We start from the raw sequence: 22801 nt of genomic DNA, 5'->3' as shown, positions 1-22801 counted from the left end.
ACTTATTTTGCACTAAGAAGAATTGTGCAGATGGTGAATTTTGTAGAAAATTAATTTTTTAGTCATTAGTGGTAAATATATTTAATACACATTCAACACCAAAGTAAAAATATCAATTTATACATCGTGGCAGTTCGTTACCAGAAAAAACCCGTTTATCTCTCAACACCAAATTAATAACAAGTTATATAGTTAAAAAAAAACACAAGATCTTTCAAAATAATGCTTACCTGATTAGACTACAAGACATTTACCGTTGGTAAATTTTGCAAAAGTGAAAATCTGAAGTTTACTTCGTGGCACTTGGTTACCAGTAAACACACTCATCTCTTAGCAACAGATTAGCAACAAAGAATGTTATTGTTCAAAAAACATAAAGTTTCTTCTGCTCTTTTGAAAAACTACTTATTTTGCACTAACAAGAATTGTACAGTTGGTGAATTTTGTAGAAAATTAATTTTTTAGTCATTAGTGGTAAATATATTAAACACACATTCAACACAAAAGTAAAAATCGCGATTTATACTTCGTGGCAGTTCGTTACTAGTAGAAAACGCTTATCTCTCAACACCAAATTAATAACAAGTTATATAGTTAAAAAAAAACACAAGATCTTTCAAAATAATGCTTACCTGATTAGACTACAAGACATTTACCGTTGGTAAATTTTGCAAAAGTGAAAATCTGAAGTTTACTTCGTGGCACTTGGTTACCAGTAAACACACTCATCTCTTAGCAACAGATTAGCAACAAAGAATGTTATTGTTCAAAAAACATAAAGTTTCTTCTGCTCTTTTGAAAAACTACTTATTTTGCACTAACAAGAATTCTGCAGTTGGTGAATTTTGTAGAAAATTAATTTTTTAGTCATTAGTGGTAAATATATTAAACACACATTCAACACAAAAGTAAAAATCTCGATTTATACTTCGTGGCAGTTCGTTACCAGAAAAAACCCGCTTATCTCTCAACACCAAATTATTAACAAGTTATATAGATCATAAAACACAAGCTTTTCAAAATAATGCTTACCTGATTAGACTACAAGACATTTACTGTTGGTAAATTTTGCAAAAGTGAAAATCTGAAGTTTGCTTCGTGGCACTTGGTTACCAGTAAACACACTCATCTCTTAGCAACAGATTAGCAACAAAAAATGTTATTGTTCAAAAAACATAAAGTTTCTTCTGCTCTTTTGAAATACTGCTTATTTTACACCAACACGAATTGTGCAGCTGGTGAATTTTGCAGAAAAGTTTATTTTTTGTCATTAGTGTGGTAAATATACTATAAAACGCACATTCAACACAAAAGTAAAAATCTCGATTTATTCTTCGTGGCAGTTCGTTAACAGTCGAAAACGCTCATTTCTTAACACCAAATTAATTATTCTGTTTTTTTAGTTGTAGTGTAATAGGTGCCTTACATGCATTGCATCTAAGCACTGAAAAACATTGTAAACATTGGTGTTTATGCTATGACGGACTTTGTTTATTGCACGTTACTTCTGAAAGTGCTTGATGTCACTCGATTTTATTTTGGGGTATCTGAGTAATAAAGACTGTACTCATATGCACCCCTGATTTTGCAATTAAAAAAATAAATAAATAAAATGATGAGATTATTTTGATTCCCCAATAAAATATCAGGCTGCAGTGATTTGATCTACCAATTAAACTATAATACGTTTGTGAAACCTGACAAACGATGGCTCAGTTCAAAGGGTGTAAATTTTGTTGACTACTCCATTGCAGTGTTGGAGAAAGACTTTATAACTGCAGATTACATCAATAGGCAGGACAAATTCAGGGTAATAGGGATAATCCCTACTCACTTACACTTTGTGGATAACTGAACACTGCTCCCTGACATTGTGGATCAACTTAAGAGAAGCATTTTCCTGAATTTGGACAAGGTTGCTTTTCTGTTCTCTGTTGCTTTTTCCTCTCTAGAGAGGCCAGCAGCATACCTTGTGTGTATTTACATTACTATTTGTTTGAGATTCGATTAGATTCAGAAGATTGCTTATAACATCTAATAGCAGGTAAAAAAAAATTAATGAACTCAATCAAGAGGTGCAGTTTTTCATCATGACTTCACATTAACAGACAAATATCAGATTTTAGCATCATGCCAATTTACAGTGCAGATATCTATCTATGCTTTTGTGTCTCAGTTAAATATTTCAGTAAAACTTTGTAAAACACACATACACATGTTTTTTTTCCATTTCTCAAGGGAAAAATGGAGATCTAAAGCAACTTACTTTTTAATTAAAAAACAGTTACCCCGTAAACCTATTAAGGCATTTTGCTAACACTTGGAAAAACTACTGATAATACATGGTCAGTTATTTATTTTTTTAAATTGTTGTAGAGACATTTTGACAGGTTTTTTTTTAGTATTGTTTTAATCTAGTCACAATCTGAAGTAAGTAGAAGCTAAACCTGCAGGCTTTGCTGTCCGATTATAATGAGTCATGGAGTAATTATAAATTATTTCAGATTACATTTTAAATGTCTGGTATTTTGATACTCTGGCCTCTGTTTCTGTTAGTGGGAGCTAATGTTTATGTCAGCTATGCTACTTTAGCTCTTCACAGCTAAGTGTGGATTTTTAGTATCACACTCAGCACAGTTTGAGTCTTTAATCCATAAAAAATTATCTCTGGGTGGTTCTTACAGTATCTGTTTTGCCCAACAGGGTCCAATCAAATTCCTAAGTCATGTTGCTGACTGATGTTTATATAGTTTGTGAGATGTTATGATTTGCCTTTTTCTTTATTCACTAAGTGAATATAATTAAGTGAAATAAATTGCCTTTCGATTCTAGTTTATTGTCTTTCTGTGTGTAATAATAAAATTTTATCTCTACACAGGACGAAACGGCTGACTGATGGATTGGGTCTGGTGTTATTTCACTTTCTGGAGGATCAGGATCTTTCAGATCTCATCTACCTTCTGATCCGATGGAGCTGCTGCAGGAACACACTCATCCTCTAACAGGATCCTGTTAGAGGATCCTGTTAGATCCTCATCGATGTTTGGTGTCCTGCAACATTTTGATACGTCCTGGTCCAACACACCTGGATTAAATGGCTGCTTAGCACGGTCAAGTTCTCCCTATCAATAATTTTAGGATAAGGAAGTGCTGAGATATACCGTTTTCCACCTAACTAACGTATTTGCCACTTCGGCACAAGCACAGTGAGAAACATTCAGAGGATAAAAATGCTAGACTCAGAGCAAAACTCAGATGACCCAGCTTTTACTAGCATGTAAACGCACCATGTACACACAAATCTGGGAGCTCCTCGAAGCGTGAAATGAGTCTCAAAAATACTTGTGCACTCGTAACCGGATCTGTGTGTAAATGCAATTTTGTGTGTGTGTACCAGGTGACTTGTGCATACTTTTTCAACATTTATAGGGGTAGGAGAAGATTTATTTTATTTTCAAGGTTTACAAATCCGGTATTACACACACACACAGATATTTTTACACACACACTTATCCTTTTACACACGCACAAATGTTTTTACACATGCATATATATTTTGAGACTATTTTCACTCCATAATGCCAGGGCAACAAGTCTATATTTGTTGACTGATGGATCTTTCTTAGCTACTGGAATAAAGTGTGACATCTCTTGCACAGCACTTGAACTGGTTAAAGAGATGCTGCAGAGTTTTACCCTGCCGTTCCACAAAAGCCTTTAGTGGCCTATTCCAGGCTGCTCAATGGACTTACCACTTTCTCTGGTTAAAATCTCTTAGGCCTCTTCTTTACCTGCACCTGAGAGACAGAAGGACGGGGAGGGAAGGCAGGTTGTGTACCAAAACGTCCTGATGTGGTTGGAGACAATGACTGAGGTGGAAGCAGAAACTGCTTAAGGTGTGACAGGAAAGCTGAGGGTCAACGACTGAGCAACAGGAGCATCCTTGCCTGAAGTGTAAGATGAAAGAGTTGAGGTGTGGCAGGAAAGCTGTAGGTCAAAGGAGGATGGAGAGTCGGTTTGATTAGGGGCAACGGAGGAGTTCGTACGTGAACTGAGCCTGTTAAAGAATGTGTTTAGTTAAGTCTATCAAGACTTCTATCCATTTGATCTTCATTCTGCTTGAAGTCTGTGAACTTCCTTGTCGCTGACCATACATCTGGAGCATTCATTGCTCTGCTGGAGCCTGCTCTCTAGCTTTTCCCTCCACACCAACTTTTTGTTTCTTATCTTGACCATAAGATGCTTCATAATAATTCCTGTCTCCTTCCAAAAGTACATTTATTACTTTTTTTCTGACTCTCGGTTAATGATATAGGAAGTTTTAATTTCATCTGATCTGAGCTGAAAGTGTGAGGTGTTTGTTTCCTGCAAATCTCTGCTGAGATAAATTAGATATTAGCATTATTTCAACCCTTCTGTGTTCTTATAAACACGGACTTGACTTGGATCATTGGGTATTGGGTTCAAAATATTAAGAAATGAACAGCTTCAAATCACAACATAAAGGACTAAAGAAGCAAAACTTTCTTTTCTCTTCCATTATTTGTCGTATCTCTTTTTGTTTTTGTTCTACATTTGTACGCGCATCTATTTTTTCAATCTCGTTCACCTTTTGTTTTAAAGGGCTGTATGGTTTCCTGGCACTCCATTGGCCAGCTGGTGACACACCACCTCTGAGTACACAGTCGCCCAGGATCAAACATAGCTAAAAACACAAAGAGAGACTGACCCTTCCTGGCACATGACAGAAAAGGCGCCATGTTACCTCTCTGTCTGTTGACATTTGCTGACCGACAGTCCGTCCAGGCCGCTGTCTGACAGCTCTGTCTGCAGCGCTGCAGCACACATACGAGGAAACCATGAGCGTTTCCAATGTAATCACTTGGAATCACTTAAGCTTTGAGTTTTATTGCGTGAATAAAATCGATGAAACATAAATCATCCACAGACCCATTTGTAGGTTATCAAAAGGCATTTCTGTTTCATCACACTACCTACCTTATCATCAGTACAAGGTCAATTAAGCTAGTCGTCCCAGATTCCCTCCAGTCTGCATGACTTTAACAGTTCACTGACCTTACACACACACACACAAAGGCTCACACACCCCTCACCTCCTGCTCGTTCAAGCTTTTCATGACAATGGTCGCCTGTCGCAGCATGTTTCCTGATCCGCTGCTCAGAGAAAGGGAAACTTTCCGGGGATTCTTCTACTTCTTCACCGACCTTGTCAATTAAACAGAATAATGGATGCACGTGCACGCATCTGTGCACAATGTACAGCCAGTCTGTCCCGCAGGAAAAATGAAACCATTTGATTCGATTTCACTAATTGGCAGAACGCCGTCACCAGTGTACGTTCTTTGTAGACAAACAATAACCTTTCTCCACTCCCAGCGCTGCACGATGGGTTGAATATCTGACACGACCGAAGCGGCCTTTCCTTTTACGTAAAGCACTTCACCACTCCCCTATTCACAGGAAAGTAAGTGTAATTTAGGAGAAAAACTCTTCCAGTATCTATAAATCTTTTTTGTCCAGTAATTTCATATTATAAGCAAACAATGATTAACTGATTTCCATGAAATGGATCAAGCAGAAGCAACCCTCACTGATTTGTAGTAATTTTCCAAAACTGACTCAGCGTCTGCCATAAGGGAATCTGGTTATGTGACTGATAAATACCAACAAGGGGACACTCACAGTTATTTTGCTCCGATATGTTGTCAGATTTCATTAAAAAATGATTGAGCCAAATGGATTTTGAAATCACAGTCAACGAAGATAGGGTGTAAAATCCAGTCTCTATAAAAAAAAAATACAGTTCATAAAATGTTCATATTTCATCAGAATGTTGAAGAACAAAAACAAATGAATTGATCCAATGTTATTAAATCTCAAAGGTGCAAAAACTGCCATATTGGCAAGCCTAGATTCTTTTGATATTATGTTATATAAAATATGTAGCTTCTTTGTCAACATTGATCAACATTTATAATCTCTAAAGTAAGTGAAGTTTTATTAATTTCATGCTTACATTTGATTGTTTCCTGTTGCTTTTCTTTGTTTTAGACACCATTTTACATTTTATCACATGTTGTGGCATTCAAACTAAAAATGAACAAAGAATTTTCTGTCTTCATATGTATCAGACCAACTGTTGTCGTGACTGAAATGTTGACTTTTTTTTAAACTATTTATTCATACGTTTAGTTTCAGTTTCCTTAGGTTAACTTAACAAATCTTCTATATCTCCATACTGAATCAAACTTATAAAACACACATTTACTGAGATACAATCTGAATGTTCTTTGGACTTATTAATGACTTTGTGACACAGCATTGATTAGATTCATAAATAATTTATTTTAGGAGATGTCATACGTTTATTATTTTATCATTACTGTCCAACAAACTGAAGCCTCAAGTATTGTTGCATAACACCAACCTTTCTATCTCTTCCCATCATCCTTCTCTGCCCTACAGCTAATTGGATGATTTGGCATAAAGCATTGAAGTGTGTGTGTGTGTGTATGTTAGGGTAAGTGTGTGCATATTGCATAATCTCTTATTTGAGGAGTGCTTGAAAAGGAAGTCAAGCACTCTTCCTACAGGGTGCTGTCAGTCATGCCACTGAATCTAGCAGCGGGACTAAAAACAGAGAAACAGAAAGACATGATCTAAAAGAAAAGTAAAAATGAAAGAGCGACGTGCGGATGCACAACAGGGAATCACAACACCCGTAGGCCAGCCTCGGATCGGCCCACTGGGACATGGCTGTCAGGACACAACCAGAGCGGCTGTGGAGATGGGGAGAGGGAAGGGTGAGGTACGAGGGAGGAAAGGAAGAGGCAGAACTGAGAATTGAGGCGTCTGAAGACCTCTGAGAATTAAGATTTAGCGAAAAAGAATAAGATGTGCAAAGGGAGCTGAAATATCTTTCAATGCAGTGAGTCAGCACCTTTTTCCCCCAGCAGGTCACCAACAAAATCAGATGTTGAACACCATCCCTACTGAGCTCACATCCTGATAAAAAAAAGTGGTGGCATTAAAGTTGTGCATGAATGCATTAAAAGTTTTTTTTTTATTTTTTATGAAGGAATTTTCAAACTACACAAAAGTATCTCAAGATGAAGGGAGACAAGTACTGAGAAACTAAAGTTTATCTTAAGTTTTTAGAGTTTAGAAGACAGTTGTACTGCAATTTTTATGCTCATACTTGAGGAACTTGAATAAAGTCACAAGTGAATATGTTCACATTCTAATAATGTGAGCGACCAAAAACATGGCATCTGTGACCTTATAAAACTGGTGCTCTGTGTAGTTGTTGTCCACAACCTGCAGCTCATCAAATTCTGACACAGCATTAAACATGTTTTTCCCACAGCCATTTCAATAAATTGATCTTTTTCCCAACTAACTCACCCGACACACACCCCCACACTCCCCTCTCACTCCTCTGATTTCATTGGCTGAGCTGCAACAAACAGGTCCTTTCTCATGTTTTAAGTTATTGCTTAACAAATCAAGTGATATTTGTCTATGTCAGCTGAGGTTAACATATCAAAATGTCTGGAATTTATTTGATCTTAACCTGGTCTTTAAGTCACGAATGTCCTCTCTCTCTCTCTCTCAATTTTGTATCTAACTTGGAAACATGTTGCAATGCATATTGTTTGAAAGTGATGATTAATCTGCCAAGATTGATGATGATCCTCTCCTATTTTCACAGTACTATGTTTATAGAGTGCCTTACAAAAGTGTTCACACATTAAAAACGCACACTTTTATTGTGATTTATTGGGAGTTTATGTGACGGAGCACAGCATAGTTGTAAAATGGAAGAAAAAAAATCAAATCTTGAGATTCAAGTATTCGTTTGAATCATAATACCTACAAGAAACTGTAAATTGAGAAGGCGTCAGAGTACAAAAACTCACGTCTTCTTTCTCATGCTTGGATTATTAACTTCTTTTAACCAACCTCAGTTGCCTCAACTGTAAAAAAACAAAACAAAAACAAAAGAAACTGTAAAAGCCAGTGCTGACGTCACTATTGACTTTGATGACGACTGTGCATGTTAGGCCCTGTGTAAAGTTGAAGGGGGGTATTTGGTAACAAATACAAAGGTGGAGAAAAAAAACGAGGACGAGGAGGAAGAAAAAGGGGAGGAGGCCTGTGTTTTGGTTTTGACGAGCACAACAAAAGTGTGTAAAGGGTCCGGGCCAGGACGGAGCCAGAGTATAAACATGCAGGAGGAACTAATATGCGTACGCCCCTTAATGAGCATGAATGAACACCAGATTACTATAATTCACGGACAATGGGTCATACAGTGTGCTACGTGAGCTGCTTTCATTGCCCTTTCTGTGTTGTACTTTTTTTTTTTTCTTATTTCCCTTTATTAACATAGAAAATAGAAAATTTGTTGTCATATTTGGCTTTTTCTGACCTTTTCAGTTCTTTTATACCCAAGTGCACGATTTAATCATTTTGAGTATTTCACGTCTTTTATTCATAGTGTCTATATTATCTACTTTAGGTGCAACCACAAGATTACTGTACTGCAGAAAACGCTTTCCTATTTTATTGATTATGGACCATTAACCAACAAGATCTTCTGTGTAAACACCACCAAGGAAGTCATTGTAAAAAAAAAAACAAAAAAAAACATGTAATCCAACAGTGATGGCAATGTCAAGGTTCGTAAAATAACATTTGCATGAAATTGGATTTGCTTCGAGGTTCCTGTTTACGCCTTGAGGTGACATGCTGAATCCCTCCTAAAAATAAAAAAAAGTTCAAACTATCTCGTTAAAAAATATTTAAGTCATATTATTTTCTCAACTGCATAATTAAACCCAAGTAACTATGCAGACAGGTGATACATGCTAACTTTGGTTCTGTAGAAGAATTTACCTGCTGTTACTTTTCCTCAAATCATTTTAAAATCTAGCTACGCAATACATTACGATCAAAACGTACCAATGGAAAACAAGGATGTCCTACTTGGATTTAGCACTAGGGATGTTCATGCCATCCACTGTGTGATCGAGTTTCTAAAATCACCCTCGCCGATAAAGAGGGACAAGTTACTTGTAGGTTTAGAGTGTCCATTCCAAACTGCTCCACTTGTAAAAGGAAACTCAGAAATGCTGACCCTGGGGATAGCTGTGGGAGCCGGCCAGTCAGCCAACGGAGGGATCACGCAGAGTGGAAGACATAAGTTACCCATTGATATTCCTATGCAATGTTCATTTTTCTTTTAATTCTACACTAGCTGTATGAACAGTTTTGTCCTGCGCCTTGCTTTTTTTTTTTTTGTACAAAAAAAAAAAAAAAAAAAAAACCTGAGCCAGCATCAGAATTGACTAAAATCAGAAAGCACTGATGCAGAAAACATTAAAAGGAAACGCTGAGAAGAATAAAGAGCCATCGCCTCCTCACAGACCATCAGACGCTTTATGCTTCCTGTAGCTTTTAAAAGAGCCGCACTGACCGTAAGGTTATAAAGAGGGTTTGTGCGTTCAGCAACACACAAAGGCTACTGACAAAATAAGCAACCTAAGAATTTGTGCATCATTTCTTTTTAAAATCTTTTTTTTTTGGCTTTTTCAAACCTCCTGCACTTTCAGGTATGGCATTGTATGGCGTGTGTTTGGCTTTGACCTGCAGGACACCAGCTCAGACTGCCGTCTCCATGGCGAGGGGCTGTTTCCTGTCATCAAAAGGCCATATTTCCTGTGCTATGGACATAGTTACAGTATAGTACATTCAACACTTTTCTGCATGACACGTAAATCCTCTCACACTCCATAAATGACCTGCTGATGTGGAGTTTTTTTTTTTTTTTTTTTAACACTTTTCTGCATGACACGTAAATCCTCTCACACTCCATAAATGACCTGCTGATGTGGAGTTTTTTTTTTTTTTTTTTTTGCAACTGAAGTGCTAAAATGAAGATTAGACTTTAAAAAGTAATAATAAAGAAATAAATAAAAACAGTAAACGTGCAGGTTCATCCCTTAGTGTTGCAGCATGTCATACACACATCAGGGAGGAAGCCGTCTTAGCTCTAAAGAGGTTGCATGACTCACTTTCTGATCCTGATTAGACAAAAAGGGTGGAGCCGAGCTGAAAACTGGAGGCTGAGTGAAGTTTCCAGCAAAAGTATGTGAGGAGGAAGCTTCTCAAAATAGCAAAGGCAGGCTTGTACTATTGTCTGAACTGTTCCAGTGTCTTTTCTTTTCCTCTTGTACACTTCATCCCTCCCTGTTCACCCCACCCCTGCATTATACTGAGTGGACAGCAGACACGCAGGCACCAGGGGGGAAGCAGTTTCTCTGCACGCTACTCTTTTTGGATAACTATTGTAATGTATTGGCTCGGAGCTGGAGGAGGGCTTTCTAAATGAGGTGATCTTGCAGATCAGTTTGCCAAACGTAGAAACCAATATCAGTGATTCCACTGGGTTGTATTTCCTAGTGAGTTAATTTTAAACTTGGACTCCAAATGTGCTGTTATCAACATTTACAGCACAATTATGCTCTTTATAAGGTGAATATTTGTTAGAAAATATGTAAGGAGTCCGACCTTACATATGTGAAAGCGAATGAAGCTTTCACATCATTCGCTTGGATGTGAAAGCTTCACATTCTCTAGATTTTAATCACCAAAAGAAGCATCAAAGAACATCTCATGAACTTTTCACCTTAGTCTGCAATAAAGCTGTGACTGATTGAAAATGGTCATTTCAAACACAGAAATGCAAAGCAATTCTAGATACCTGAAACAGATTTATTGCAAAATATAAAACCTGTGGTCAGAAATCTTTGCCTAAGAGAAATGTTTTGTCTTCCTATCGTTGTCTGTGTTGTATTGGCTAGTTTAAAGTCACAAGGCGTCTCACAATATGCAAGGACCATTTCTAAAGAATCCAGATTTAAGACTGGAAGTTGTAAAACTTCAGTCCTTCCACATCATCAACAACATACAATGCTATTTTGGTGTCATGAAATGATATTTAAGCATACCCGCACCCATACTCCACTCTCAGCTCAGTGGACCCCGTTGGAGCAAGCTGCTGTGCTTTGGAATGACGCCCTTTTAGTGATGAGAAAAGGATCATTTGTTGGCCAGAGCCACCTACGTCACAAGTCCATCTTCAGACGATGAGTGGATCCATGCAATTCTTTCACTGGATTCCTTAGTAGCCGCTATAGGGAAGCCAGACTGACATGTCAGAGTCTTACATTACAGGGAAACCCTCACCCTGAACCTGAAACCAGAGCAGCAGCCAAAAGCAGCCCAATGACCCACCTGTATTTATTTAGAAGAGTATCCGAGCAGAATTTGAGGAGTAGAGGAAAATGCATCTGGATTTTCTAATTCAAATGGAATTGAGATTACCCATTTTTTTTAGTGTGCAAAAGTTTTCTTTGCATTTTACACTTATGTAAGACCTACCGAGAATATTTGTTCAAATGCAGATACCCATCGTCTGTCCCGTACAAGATAAAAGCACACACTGACTCTTATTGAGCTACTCTAGACTCATGTATGATTGTGTTGGCAGTTCTGCAATATCTGATGAAACTGCTCTTGTGACGACACTTGACATTTCAGTCGGCATGATGTTTCTCCCTGCACCGTGAGGCAGTCATTATCCTTACATAAGAGCTTATATGGATCTAGCAGAGCCACACAGAGTAGTGAAGGTTTGGAGAAGGCCCAAAACTTTTCAATTGTGCAGGGTGTTTGTGTGAGCTTTTCGCCATGTTTTACGTTTCTATAGGAAACTCTATAGTATCAGACAGAAAATGAAGAGGAGTTAGTTTTGCTGCCTACTCAGAGATTAACACGCAGGAGATTCCCGGACTGAAAACAAACCATGATGTATGTCCTTTACGGTGTGGGATTTTTGTGAGACTTAACTTCATGTATTATTAAATGGTCTAAAGAAGCAAACAAACACAGATCTGTTCCTAGAAATGTACAAATAAAGCCTTTTCATTTTAGTTGACTCACTTCATTACCTTTCTCTCCCTTTTAGTTGCTGGTCATTTGGCCCCATTACCGTTTCAGTTTTGGTTTGTTGTATCCGACTCTTTGTGGGACAAAACTTCCATTGGCCATTGTTGACCTCTCTAGGGGATGTTTCATTCTCACTGTAACAACTATTGATTAGAGGTAAGATCTTAATCAGAGATCACTCAGAAAAAACAGAGATTACTCAGAAAAAAATACAATTAAATTAAAATGTATGTGAGATTTAAGAATTTTTCTCATTGTGGATCTCTTGAATTCGCAAAAAGATAAAGATGCCAAGAGGCATACACTCACACACAAATCCTGAGTTCATTCATTTACTTATGGGTACAGAATGCAACAAAACAGCAACATGTTGGTGAAAACAGGAGTTGCACAGAGCAATGGGCCGCCTACGTATTTCCCCTCCAACCCACATTTAAACATTTGAAACAACAAACATAGAGTAACAGCCAACATTATAGTGTATTACTAATTAAAAATGTACATCCACCAAGATACAGATGATAGGGATTCATGTATTGTTTGCATTAGAATCCTCGAGCTTCTGCCACTCAAAGTGTTATCTCTCACAGTGAGTTCAGATTTAAATACTTAGTTCAAAGTATATTCTTCAACAGTCAGCAACAAAGCAAAGGAGCCTGTAAACAAATCAAATCACACAATTATGCGTACAATAATTTAGCTAAATATTCAAATTGCGTGATGTGTTCTGTTCACATTTCTGATTTCTACACATACAGAACGTGAACATGCTGACGTTTTATTTCACCCAACAGTGAACCCAACAGCCCTGTCACCAGCTGATCTCCTCTCTATGTGGTTATGTAACAGTGAAGGTTATGTCTAAGTTTGCTCCAATGACAAATTAATTTCACTCCGACTGCAACCAAGACAGTGATGTAACATCCACGTAAAGTCAAACAAATAGCCCTTGCGCACTCATGAGCGCATAAACAAAAGTCATACAATAGTTTGCATGGGAATTTGACAATAATAATACTGAAAAGATTGAAAGAATTAGACAAGTGGATTAAATATTAGTCATTTGACGTTCTTTGTCAATAGGAGGCAGTGTTTCTTCCTCATTATGTAACTCTTGTGCATGAAGCAACTTATTGTAAACAGAAGTTTTTATTCAAACCAAAGGTCATAAAAAAACTAAATTTAATATAAAGAAAAATAAAACATTGTTACGCTTAAAAGTCTTTATCGCCTTTTAAGATTACCAGAACACTGAAATGTTATAAATCATAAGGGTTAAAGCAGACAGGTTTTTTTTTTTTTTTGAGTTTTTGCAAGTCTAATAAAATTCATGTACTTAAATGTAAAATTAAATCATTCAACATTAAGTTATTTTCAGAAGATATCTATTACAAACTTTCACCTCGCTGCATAACTGACAGAATAGCACGACGACCAAATCTCTGTTTCTCCAGAATCTGTAAGAGATCAGTGCGAAGAATGAATAAGTAGATAAAATACAAAATGGTTAAAAAAAATAATTAAATAACTGCATAGGAGGAGTTTGGTATTTTAACACCTTGAGGCAGAAAGCTGTTTACAAGTCTAGTAGTTCTGCTTTTGATGTTTCAGTACTGTTTGCCTGATGACTGCAGTTCAAAGAGTTCATGAGGAAATTCTCAGGAGTTTCTGAAAAGGATCAATTCCCTCTTACTGCAGCTGTTCTGAAATAGTATGGAGGCTGGAAGCAAACTTTCAGCTCCCTTTGACATCTTCTACAGAACCCTACAGACGACACTCAACCATGTTGCACGTACACAAGGATGATTGACAGCGCTAAGGCCTGCATTTCTTCAACAACAATAGTAGCTCAGGGAGTAGGTGAAAGAGCTTTATTGTTTTCACAATTTACCTGTCTTGTAACATACTGTCACAGCTTTTTGACAGTTTAAAAAAGTATAAAAAAGTGTACATGTTTTTGTAAGTTACATTCTGTAGCCCTAAGCCTGTTGTTTCATCTTGTTTGAACACCAACTTGAAATTATGCTGCATTCTGTGTACACAAGTATAGGAAAATCAATGTTTTTGTCCCTGCAATTTACCCATCCACGGTTCTATATTTCACTTCTGTTTTTGTGACTTTTGCGGGTAGAAAGTTTTGAATAGCCAAGCTCATTGTCTCAGTTCACACAGCACATCCACTGACTTATGAATGGGCACATATTTGTTGGATTTACAGGATGGTAATTAGCCAGAGAAACACATTTTTCTGTTAGCTTCAAGCAACATGCATCTCCAGGGAGGAAGTGTAGACTGTTGAGGAGAGGAAGATAATTTATGAGAGAGAAGATGCACAAATCAGACGAACTCGAGAAAAAAAAGGGGGGGCATTGCTTCATCATCAGAAAGGCTAATTAGAAGAACGACAACCTGCTAAAAAAAGTTTTCCTTTTCCCTGACCGTAAATAAAAACATTCTGAGGGCAAATCAGGACAACAGTGAGAAATGTAGAGCCAGGAATAGAGAGTAAAAGAGATAATTGATTAAATGTGGGGAATTTTAAACTTGTGAAAAAGAGAGAAGAGGGAGCGTAGATGAAAACCACCAGCAGCAAAACTGTGACATCCCATTTCCTGTCTGCCTTCCCAGTGTCTCTGACCAGCCTCTTTGAGACAGACTTCTCTGTTCTGTATGCAAGGCATGTCCCCATCCCCTCATCTGGCCCTGTGTGTTCATGTGCATGCACAGGCACAGGCACATCAAAATTAGTCAGTCACCAAGTAGTTTCACTGGGCTTACCGTCCTCAGACCTGTCCCCTATGCTCATTGGCTCAGGAGATGTTCTGCCTCAGCCAATAGCACAGCGGCAAGATTTTATGGTCGTGGCGGTTTCAATGTCAGTGTGTGCATGTGAAAATACTCAGCATGAGGGAGAGGAGGAGAGGGGAAAAGAAAGCAGGACAGATGGTCAGAACGGCGCATTAATCAACACAAATATGTACGCGACAATTTTTGTGTCACATTCAGAAATGAAGAACAGGCAGTGTAATGAAACGTAAGAGGAAACCAAGAGGAAACCAAGTTCTTTAACTGAAAAATACAATTAACAAAATCGGTACATGTCCGTTTTTCCCCTCTTGCACCAGTTTATAGGAGGAATCAACTAGGTTGTACTGGATTTTATTTAGGGGTGTCAACAAACTAAACCTACCAATAAGCTTTACAGTCATGCATTACTTTCTTTCAATCTGGCACATAAAATTCTAACATTTGTATTGTAATGTAAGAAACTGAAAAAAAAAAAAGTGAACGTGTATGGATACTTTTTCAGTGTTATTTCAATGTTAACTGTAAAATCAGAAGTAAAATGTTTGCAATACCTTTTGATTACCTTGAGTAGGACAAAGAAAACACAAAGTTTAATACCGATCCAAGTTTTTTGCTACACATAGTTGTAACAAACTGTTTGCTTTGGTTGCGAACTGAGGAGACATTTGAACGCGTTTTTGCCATATCAGCAAAAACAGGTTTATTCTCTAATGGCAGAAGCAGCCAATCATTCGTGGGTAACATGCCATCAAGTTCGCAAGAGCTTTCCACAACTTACTAATTTGGCTTAGATTTATAGAGTTTACAGGTAATGGATGCTTTCTCCCACTTTAGGTCCATACGGATGGATGGCTTATTAGATTGTGTATGCTAAATAGACAATAAATCATTTAGCCAATGGAAAAACATATCCTTTACATGCAGTGTGAGAAACATTTGTGCAAAACGAAGAAGCTATTTTTCTGACTTAAACATAACAAAAAAAAAAAGTTACATCACAAGCATGCTGTTTGCTGTTTTAAAAGAGGTGAGCACACTGCCCACTCATCTGTTACAGTTGCAGGTAAAGCAAATGTCAGGTCTGATGTTCAGCAGCTCATCATGAGTCACGTTGCTCTGCTTGGCGATGCTTATTTTTAAAGTGTTTATCATTTACACATAAAATTATTCCAAAACAGATGATATCATCAGTGATTAATCAAAAACTGTGCATGTTTTAATAAAAAATAAAATAAAAATCCTGACATGGTTCCTTTTGGGAACAAATACCGCAGAGTGATTTGTTTCGAGGTGGCACACATTTCCGTGTAGCCTTCTCATTTTTGGGGGAATTTATTTTCGTATTTTCTCTTTCGTTGGGAGAATTCAGTTCTCTCCTGCAGCTCAGAGTTCCCTCGAACATGGCTGGAAGATTTCCATTTCAAAGCACCTCTGTAGTGTCTGAAGTCTGAGTCTGGGCGTATTCGCACGTGTTTGAGTCCTCGTGACGGGATGTTGGAGTTTGTTGTAAGCGTTGGTCGGCTCAACACTTCGATAAAGACAACTTTAAAAAGAAATGACGCTCAAGTGTTCAGTGATATCGCTGTTTCCAATCATAAAAATGTAGACCTGTATTTACAACTCAGAGGCGTAAAATTTAGTGGCTCTGACTTTTTTTTTTCAAAAAAAGTAAAAGAGATGAGAAGCAAATAAAATCAAAACCAATGTAAACCAATTGTACTCACATTTCTTGATCTTGCAGCAACAGCTTATAACGTTAAAACCTTGAAGAGATGTAAGTAGACAAATGATTTATTGTGATGTAATAAACAAAAGCAGATTATTTGAGATAATGATGTTGTTCTATGTTATGTAGTTCTGAAGTCTTAAAGAGTTAGTCACATTTTGTAAGTGATTTTCTGTTAAGTAATGTTTTGTAACTGTTCCCTGACCCTTAGAAGAAAATTGTAGCATCACCATAAGTTTTTATTTTTGGAAATTAGCTAAATCTTCAAACTTGTGGTCTAGTAGCTGCTAGTCAAACATGAACCAGTTGCTTTAGTCCAGTTTAAAATAACTCACAATGAAAATATTATTATAAGTGTGAAACAACTATAAATGCTGCTATATTTTAGCAAATACCAACAATCTGCAAGATATATATTTTTTTACATTTGATGTTAATTTACTTGGTGTAACAATCTGTTTTTGACTGACATTATCTTGGTTGAGCCTGCCTGGAAAAAAAAAAGTTATTTTTAGCAGCCTCCTCCCCATTCTGGAACACTTTTACGCAATCACAGAACAGCAATGAACACAGACTTCACCAGCGTGATGAAAAGCAGTTTATATAATAAAATATTCCATAAAACACACTGTTCTAGGGGGAGAAAAAAAAACAAAAAAACATTCTTGGCCAAGTATTATGTGGGATTTCCAGCAATCGATTTTCATCACCAGCAAGGACAAGCTGTTTACTTGAGTCACTGAGTTAATTGATGTCACACAGATAGCTGGAAGTTCAGGGGGTGTGGGGGGATAACTTAACAGGCAAGTACAAACATTTATTGGAAAAAATGCATGTACCAAATATATGTTGTGTGTAAACTCTTGTAATGAACAACTTGAGATCTGGACGAGGATGAGGGCTGTTAGGTCAAATGCATCATACTTTACAGAATAAACAATCAAATGTCCACGCAAGGTGGTCATGCTTTGAAGCGAAGGAGGTGCGGACACTTTTTCCAGCTCATCCTCCATGACACACTTGCTAAAACAGGGTGAATGTGTTTTTTTGTTCTATCCTCTTGTCACCATGTTATGATTTGTCACAGTGAGAAATGCTTTTATTTATTTCGATTGGAGCACAATCACCATATCCAAGATATTGATTTGATGATTCAAACGTTAATTCAGAACATCATTGATTTTTCTTTCTTCCACGATAACATGAAACACTAAAACAAAAAAGTGTATACTAATCAAAAAGAAGAAGCCATTTCAGATGGCAGAAATCTAAAAGACAACAACTGAAAACTGGAAATTGTTAGAATTTTTAGGGACAATTTAATTTATATAACACGAATTAGAAAGTGCTGACAACGCTCACAGTATAAAAGACGAATGTGATCTGGAGGAGTATCGGCAATATGGGAGTATATGTAGGGGAAAGGGAGAGAGTACGTTAAAAGAACTCTCAACTCCTCTGGAGATAACAAATCCATGTAAAACGGAGTGAAAAACAAGCCTGAAAGAGAAACAGATGAAAGAGAATCGGAAAGTAGCAGAAGAAAGTTATTCTCACAGGAATGGCATCTCGTTACGCTCTCCCCATGCCTGGAATTGTACAACAGTTTTGAACTTATATATAGTATATTTATCATTGTTTATTTAATGCATTGGCATAGAAGAGGCTGTGTATAGTATGTAACTAACCAGTGGGGGAAGAAGCTTCAGAGTGACTAGAATAGTCTACTGCTCATTTGAGAAAAATATTCCCATTTATCTAAACAGTTTCTGCCAAAACTGAATATAAGTGAAGAAAAGACACAAACTTACCCATGCTTTAATTATAGGTTTGGTAGAGAATATATTTACATTTATACTACCAAATTACATCCGTGAACAGATGCTTAATGTTATTTAATTTTAAGAAGTACTCACTGAATGCAGAGACAGCTAGTTAGTAATAATTGACAGCTTGTTAATGGACTTTATCAATACACCCTGCTACATCTGGGCTTTTGAGAAAATTTGTAATCTTGATGTGATCCAAAATGAAAATGAGTTTCACATAAAATCCCAGCAATGAAAAAAAAAAAAGATGAACACATCTAGTGTAAATGTGATAAAATGTAAAAGAAAAAAAACAAAACGTAAGAGTTCTGAGCACTTTTGCAACACTCTGTGTGCTGAATATCACTCTTGCCTTTGCACTTGTATTGCATTATTGCATGAGCAAATCCAAGGAGGACGCTCACATGATGAGCGTCCTCATCATGTGCTGTATCATTCTGTGGGACTTATAAAGTTCATGCATTTCATCAAACCCATTTTGAAAGCTCACGGGCGATTTTCAATTCTTTCTTTCATCTTGGAAAAAAATGGACGTTTTCCACTCGCTGCTTTTGTATTTGTGCAACGAGAAACAAGAGCAATGTCCTGCTCTATTCAATCCTTTCATTAGCTGCAATTTGTTTCCTTCTCTATCCTTTCCCCCACCCCTCTTTTTTGTCCTCTGCTCAGACTTTGTTTGACCTAAAGCTGCCTCTTCCTGATTCTTTGTGTTGTGACCTTGTTTGGTTGAAATACTGATGTTCTCTAAGAAGAAGGCTTGTGCTGAACTGAATCACTAATATAACCTTATAAATGAACTAAAGTAAGGACTGCATGTAATCCATTATGCCAGGAAGCTTTCACTTTTATGTTGGCGTCAGAGTCAGAAAATAAATGCGCTGAAAGGATGTTAGAGGAATTAAAATAGTATGTCTACCAAAAAAAAAAAAGAACTTTATGTATCCAGTAGCTGTGGAGCTAGGTTAGCCTAACTTTTACTGACAACTCACTTTATGTGTTATGTTTATGAGTTTGTGTGTGTTGTGTACAAGAAAAAGCAGGCTACATTCCTGGGGGGAAAGACCAAGACTCATATCAAATGCTCTTTATGAAAGAAAACTGTCACCCCCTGTCAGATCTCTCTTTCTCCCTTCATCGCTCTCTCTCTCTTCTTTATATTCGTCTTGCTCCGTTCGCTCACATCTACTCGCTCCCCCCTCCAGTTCGCCCTCTCTGTTTTTCATCTGGCTCTCTGTGTCTTTTTCTTAGAATCCGTCAGGATTTCGCTTTGAACCCGCTTCTCCACTCGCTCAGTCCATGTCGAGGGCATTCATGATGAAACTGAAATTTTTGCCTTACATCTGCCAGCCTGCATTTCGCCTTACTCATGCGTTCTACTTCGCACTGAGAGATTAATTCATTCTTCCCTTGGAATCTGCTGCAAGGTTTGATAGGAAGATAAATCAATAAATTGCGTTATTTGCGTAAAATGAACAATTTCCAGCTTTCGTTTTACTCGTGACTTTGAACGTGACAAAGTCCTGTGTCTTTATATCAGCCTTCCTCATCTTTGCTCCATCTGTCCTTGACCCTGCTTCGTGAACCACGGGGGTTTGTGGCTGGTCACTGATGTGGCGCCAGACAGGAAGCAGCTGACCGCATGCGCAGGAAGTTGGACAATAAAGGACACTCTGAATCTTGGGCATGAAGTGCGGGACTCTAGGTATCCACCGTGTGTCTGTGTGTTTGTATGTTTATGTGAGGTGTACACCATTGTTTTCAGTGGTGCCATGTTGCAATGGGCAGGACGGCTGCTTGGTGCGCCTATTGCATATTTATTAGTCCCATTAAATACATAAATTAGTGTTTGAATGTTTCAGATCAATATTGTTAAATGCAATCAAGTTACAGCTGTATTATATCATATTAATTGTCATTAATTAATCAGTCCTGAAACAAAGTCTAAGAAGTTAATTAATTCCTATTCTTTTCCAGTATTCAAGATTTATTTAAAAACCGTAAATGGCTCCTTGAGCTAAAGATGTAAAAACTTAAAATCAAATGTATTACCAGCCATCTAAAATTGTATCACTACCAATAAATACAACAATAAAATCACTTTGAACAACAGAAACGCTAATTAAAACCTATACGCTACTTATTCTAAGAGAATTTATTAATAATGTATGAGCTCAGAAAATTATGACTCTGGCTCCCTTTCATGCAGTTGTTTTAAAAATAATGAAAACTTGTTCATTAAACTGTGATGAACAAGGATGGTTGACGACATACTAATAAGGCATTGCATTTTATATATATATAAAACATGTCAGAGGTGTGAATCTGATAGTTGTTACTATTCTCTGAATCACTGAATCGCACTTGAATAGGGAGTAATATGAACATAAAAGCGTCAATCTTATGGAAGGAAATGATTGGCATGCCACAAGCCACCTCAGGAACAAAGGACAGAAACAAAGCAGGTCTGTAAATAGTGCCGCTGTATGTCTGTGTGCTCCCAGTGGCTCCTGCTCGCTTCCTTATCGCAGGACCATCGACTCCATCGCTCCTGTGAAGTCCACGCTTCCCATTGTTCTTGGAAAGAGTGGAATTTTGCCGCTGGTACAATGGGACAGCTGGAGCAAGGACAAAGAGCGAGGAAAAGTTCTGACATGGACACATATGGAAGGAGAAACGACAATAGGAGAATATCTGAACCCGGTATATTTTCTGTTTTGATCTACACTGCGTTAGCAGTGGATCATAGAAGCTCGCTGCAGAGCCAGTCCGATAAAGACAGGCTTCTTCTGTGTCATCTTGCTTGGTCAAACCAAAAAAACTCAATTCAGAGATAAATGGTCGTATGGTGATACTTGACATCATTAATTAGGCTTTCAAATGATGTATCATGTGACACATCATCCATAAAACTGATTTCTCGTCATTACACTCATTAGCAGAATGGCTTCTTGACAAGAGAAGGAAGAACGAGAAATTTGCACAGCAATTAAGATGAGAATATGATAAAAGACAGCTGCTGAAATTAGAGAGTTACTAACAGCTGCTATGTAGGTTGTGACAGAAATGCAGATATTCTGGAAATACAGCACCCAGCAGTTTGTATCTGGCTGTGGCCAATGCTTTCATGGTGGAATATAGTTTACAGAGAAAAAAATAGTTTCTCAAATGCTTTCTAAAACTGAAAACCCTTGGATATAATAAAATGCTCTTTGTAAAATAAAATAAAATAAATAAATAAAAAGTTCCAGATTCAATGAAGACTAAAGTACAGAGGAATCTGTACAGAGCAGTGTGATGGTTTTGATCTCATAGAGAGCACAAGACTAAAGGAAGGAACATGAAGGTCTGTCATAAGGACAAGCTGTCTTGAATGCGTAGTTCTTATTTCACCCTACAATTTCAACAATGTTAAATCTGAAAGATATTTACAGGGCCTGCAAAGGAAGTCAACTAAATAAAACACCTTAAAGAAGATTTAACTAAACCAACCCTAATGTTAGCCTAGCCTTAGCACAAGGTTTTAGGGAGGAATACTTAGGGACAGCAAAATTGAAGTCTGTTATGCACTAAAATCCGTTTTAAAGTGATCATTTTTGAGAGAGGAGATAAAATTGCACATTATCACTCAGAGGAAACTGCTTACGTTTTGCAAGGCTTTTGAAAGGAGCACTCAGTTATGACCCGGGCAAGTATGCCGCATGACGCAAACCAAATGAATTAGTTTTGAGAAAAACAGCTAAAGAAGAATGTCATGACATCTCTGCAGAAATTGTGCACTAGTATCTGCATTCCATGCAGGTCTTTCTTGTATGACAAATAACTTTAAAGTAAGGCACATATGATATGAAATTGCTTCTGAATAATCATTTCAGTTCTAGTTTTTAAAGTCATTTTCATCGGTCAACAGTGTGTACCTATGGCTCTTTTGCTGTTCTTGTGCTTTTCATTTTCATGACAGATTGAACATTAAGATGAAAAGATATGATAAATTGCCCTTTGAGGTTTGTCCTTGGAGACACACGACTCATTTGCTTCTATGCATGTGTGCGTGTGTGTGTATGCATGACTGTACAGGTGATATGTTGCAGAGTCTCCAGGCTTAACTTTGTCAATCTTCCAGGCCACGACTGCATCAGTGAAAAGGTCAGAAGACGTCTGCAAAACAAGCAGACAGACAAAGCTACTGGTGAATATTTCATACAGTTACTGACACACATACAAAAAAAAAAAATCCCAAAGAGGAGCAACAAAAGACTGAAAAGAATTTGTCTGTGTGTTATTTTCTACAGAGCTAAGAATAAGCAAAGCGTGAGTTACTTTCATATTGAAAGCTTTTGTTCGTCTAATCCTCTATAACTGTGCCAACCTAGATCAGCAAAACCAGTGCACAGCTGGTATGTGAAAA

General features: G+C 37.4%; 1 long non-coding RNA gene across 1 annotated transcript in view; it reads right to left on the bottom strand.

Moving 5' to 3' along the window:
- Positions 1-9290, bottom strand: part of LOC107836343 (uncharacterized) — a 19032-nt gene extending 9742 nt beyond the window's left edge. The window contains exons 1-2 of the long non-coding RNA XR_001662227.1: positions 9276-9290; positions 3172-3175 (exon numbers count right to left, since the gene is read on the bottom strand). This is a non-coding gene — a long non-coding RNA (uncharacterized LOC107836343). The remainder of the gene's footprint in view (positions 1-3171; positions 3176-9275) is intronic.
- Positions 9291-22801: the final 13511 nt, after the last annotated feature.

Source organism: Poecilia formosa, unplaced genomic scaffold (genome assembly GCF_000485575.1).
Source record: "Poecilia formosa unplaced genomic scaffold, Poecilia_formosa-5.1.2 Scaffold53, whole genome shotgun sequence".
Lineage (NCBI taxonomy): Eukaryota > Metazoa > Chordata > Actinopteri > Cyprinodontiformes > Poeciliidae > Poecilia > Poecilia formosa.
The sequence above is the reverse complement of the archived record's forward strand: the minus strand, read 5'-3'. Positions and strand labels throughout refer to the sequence as shown.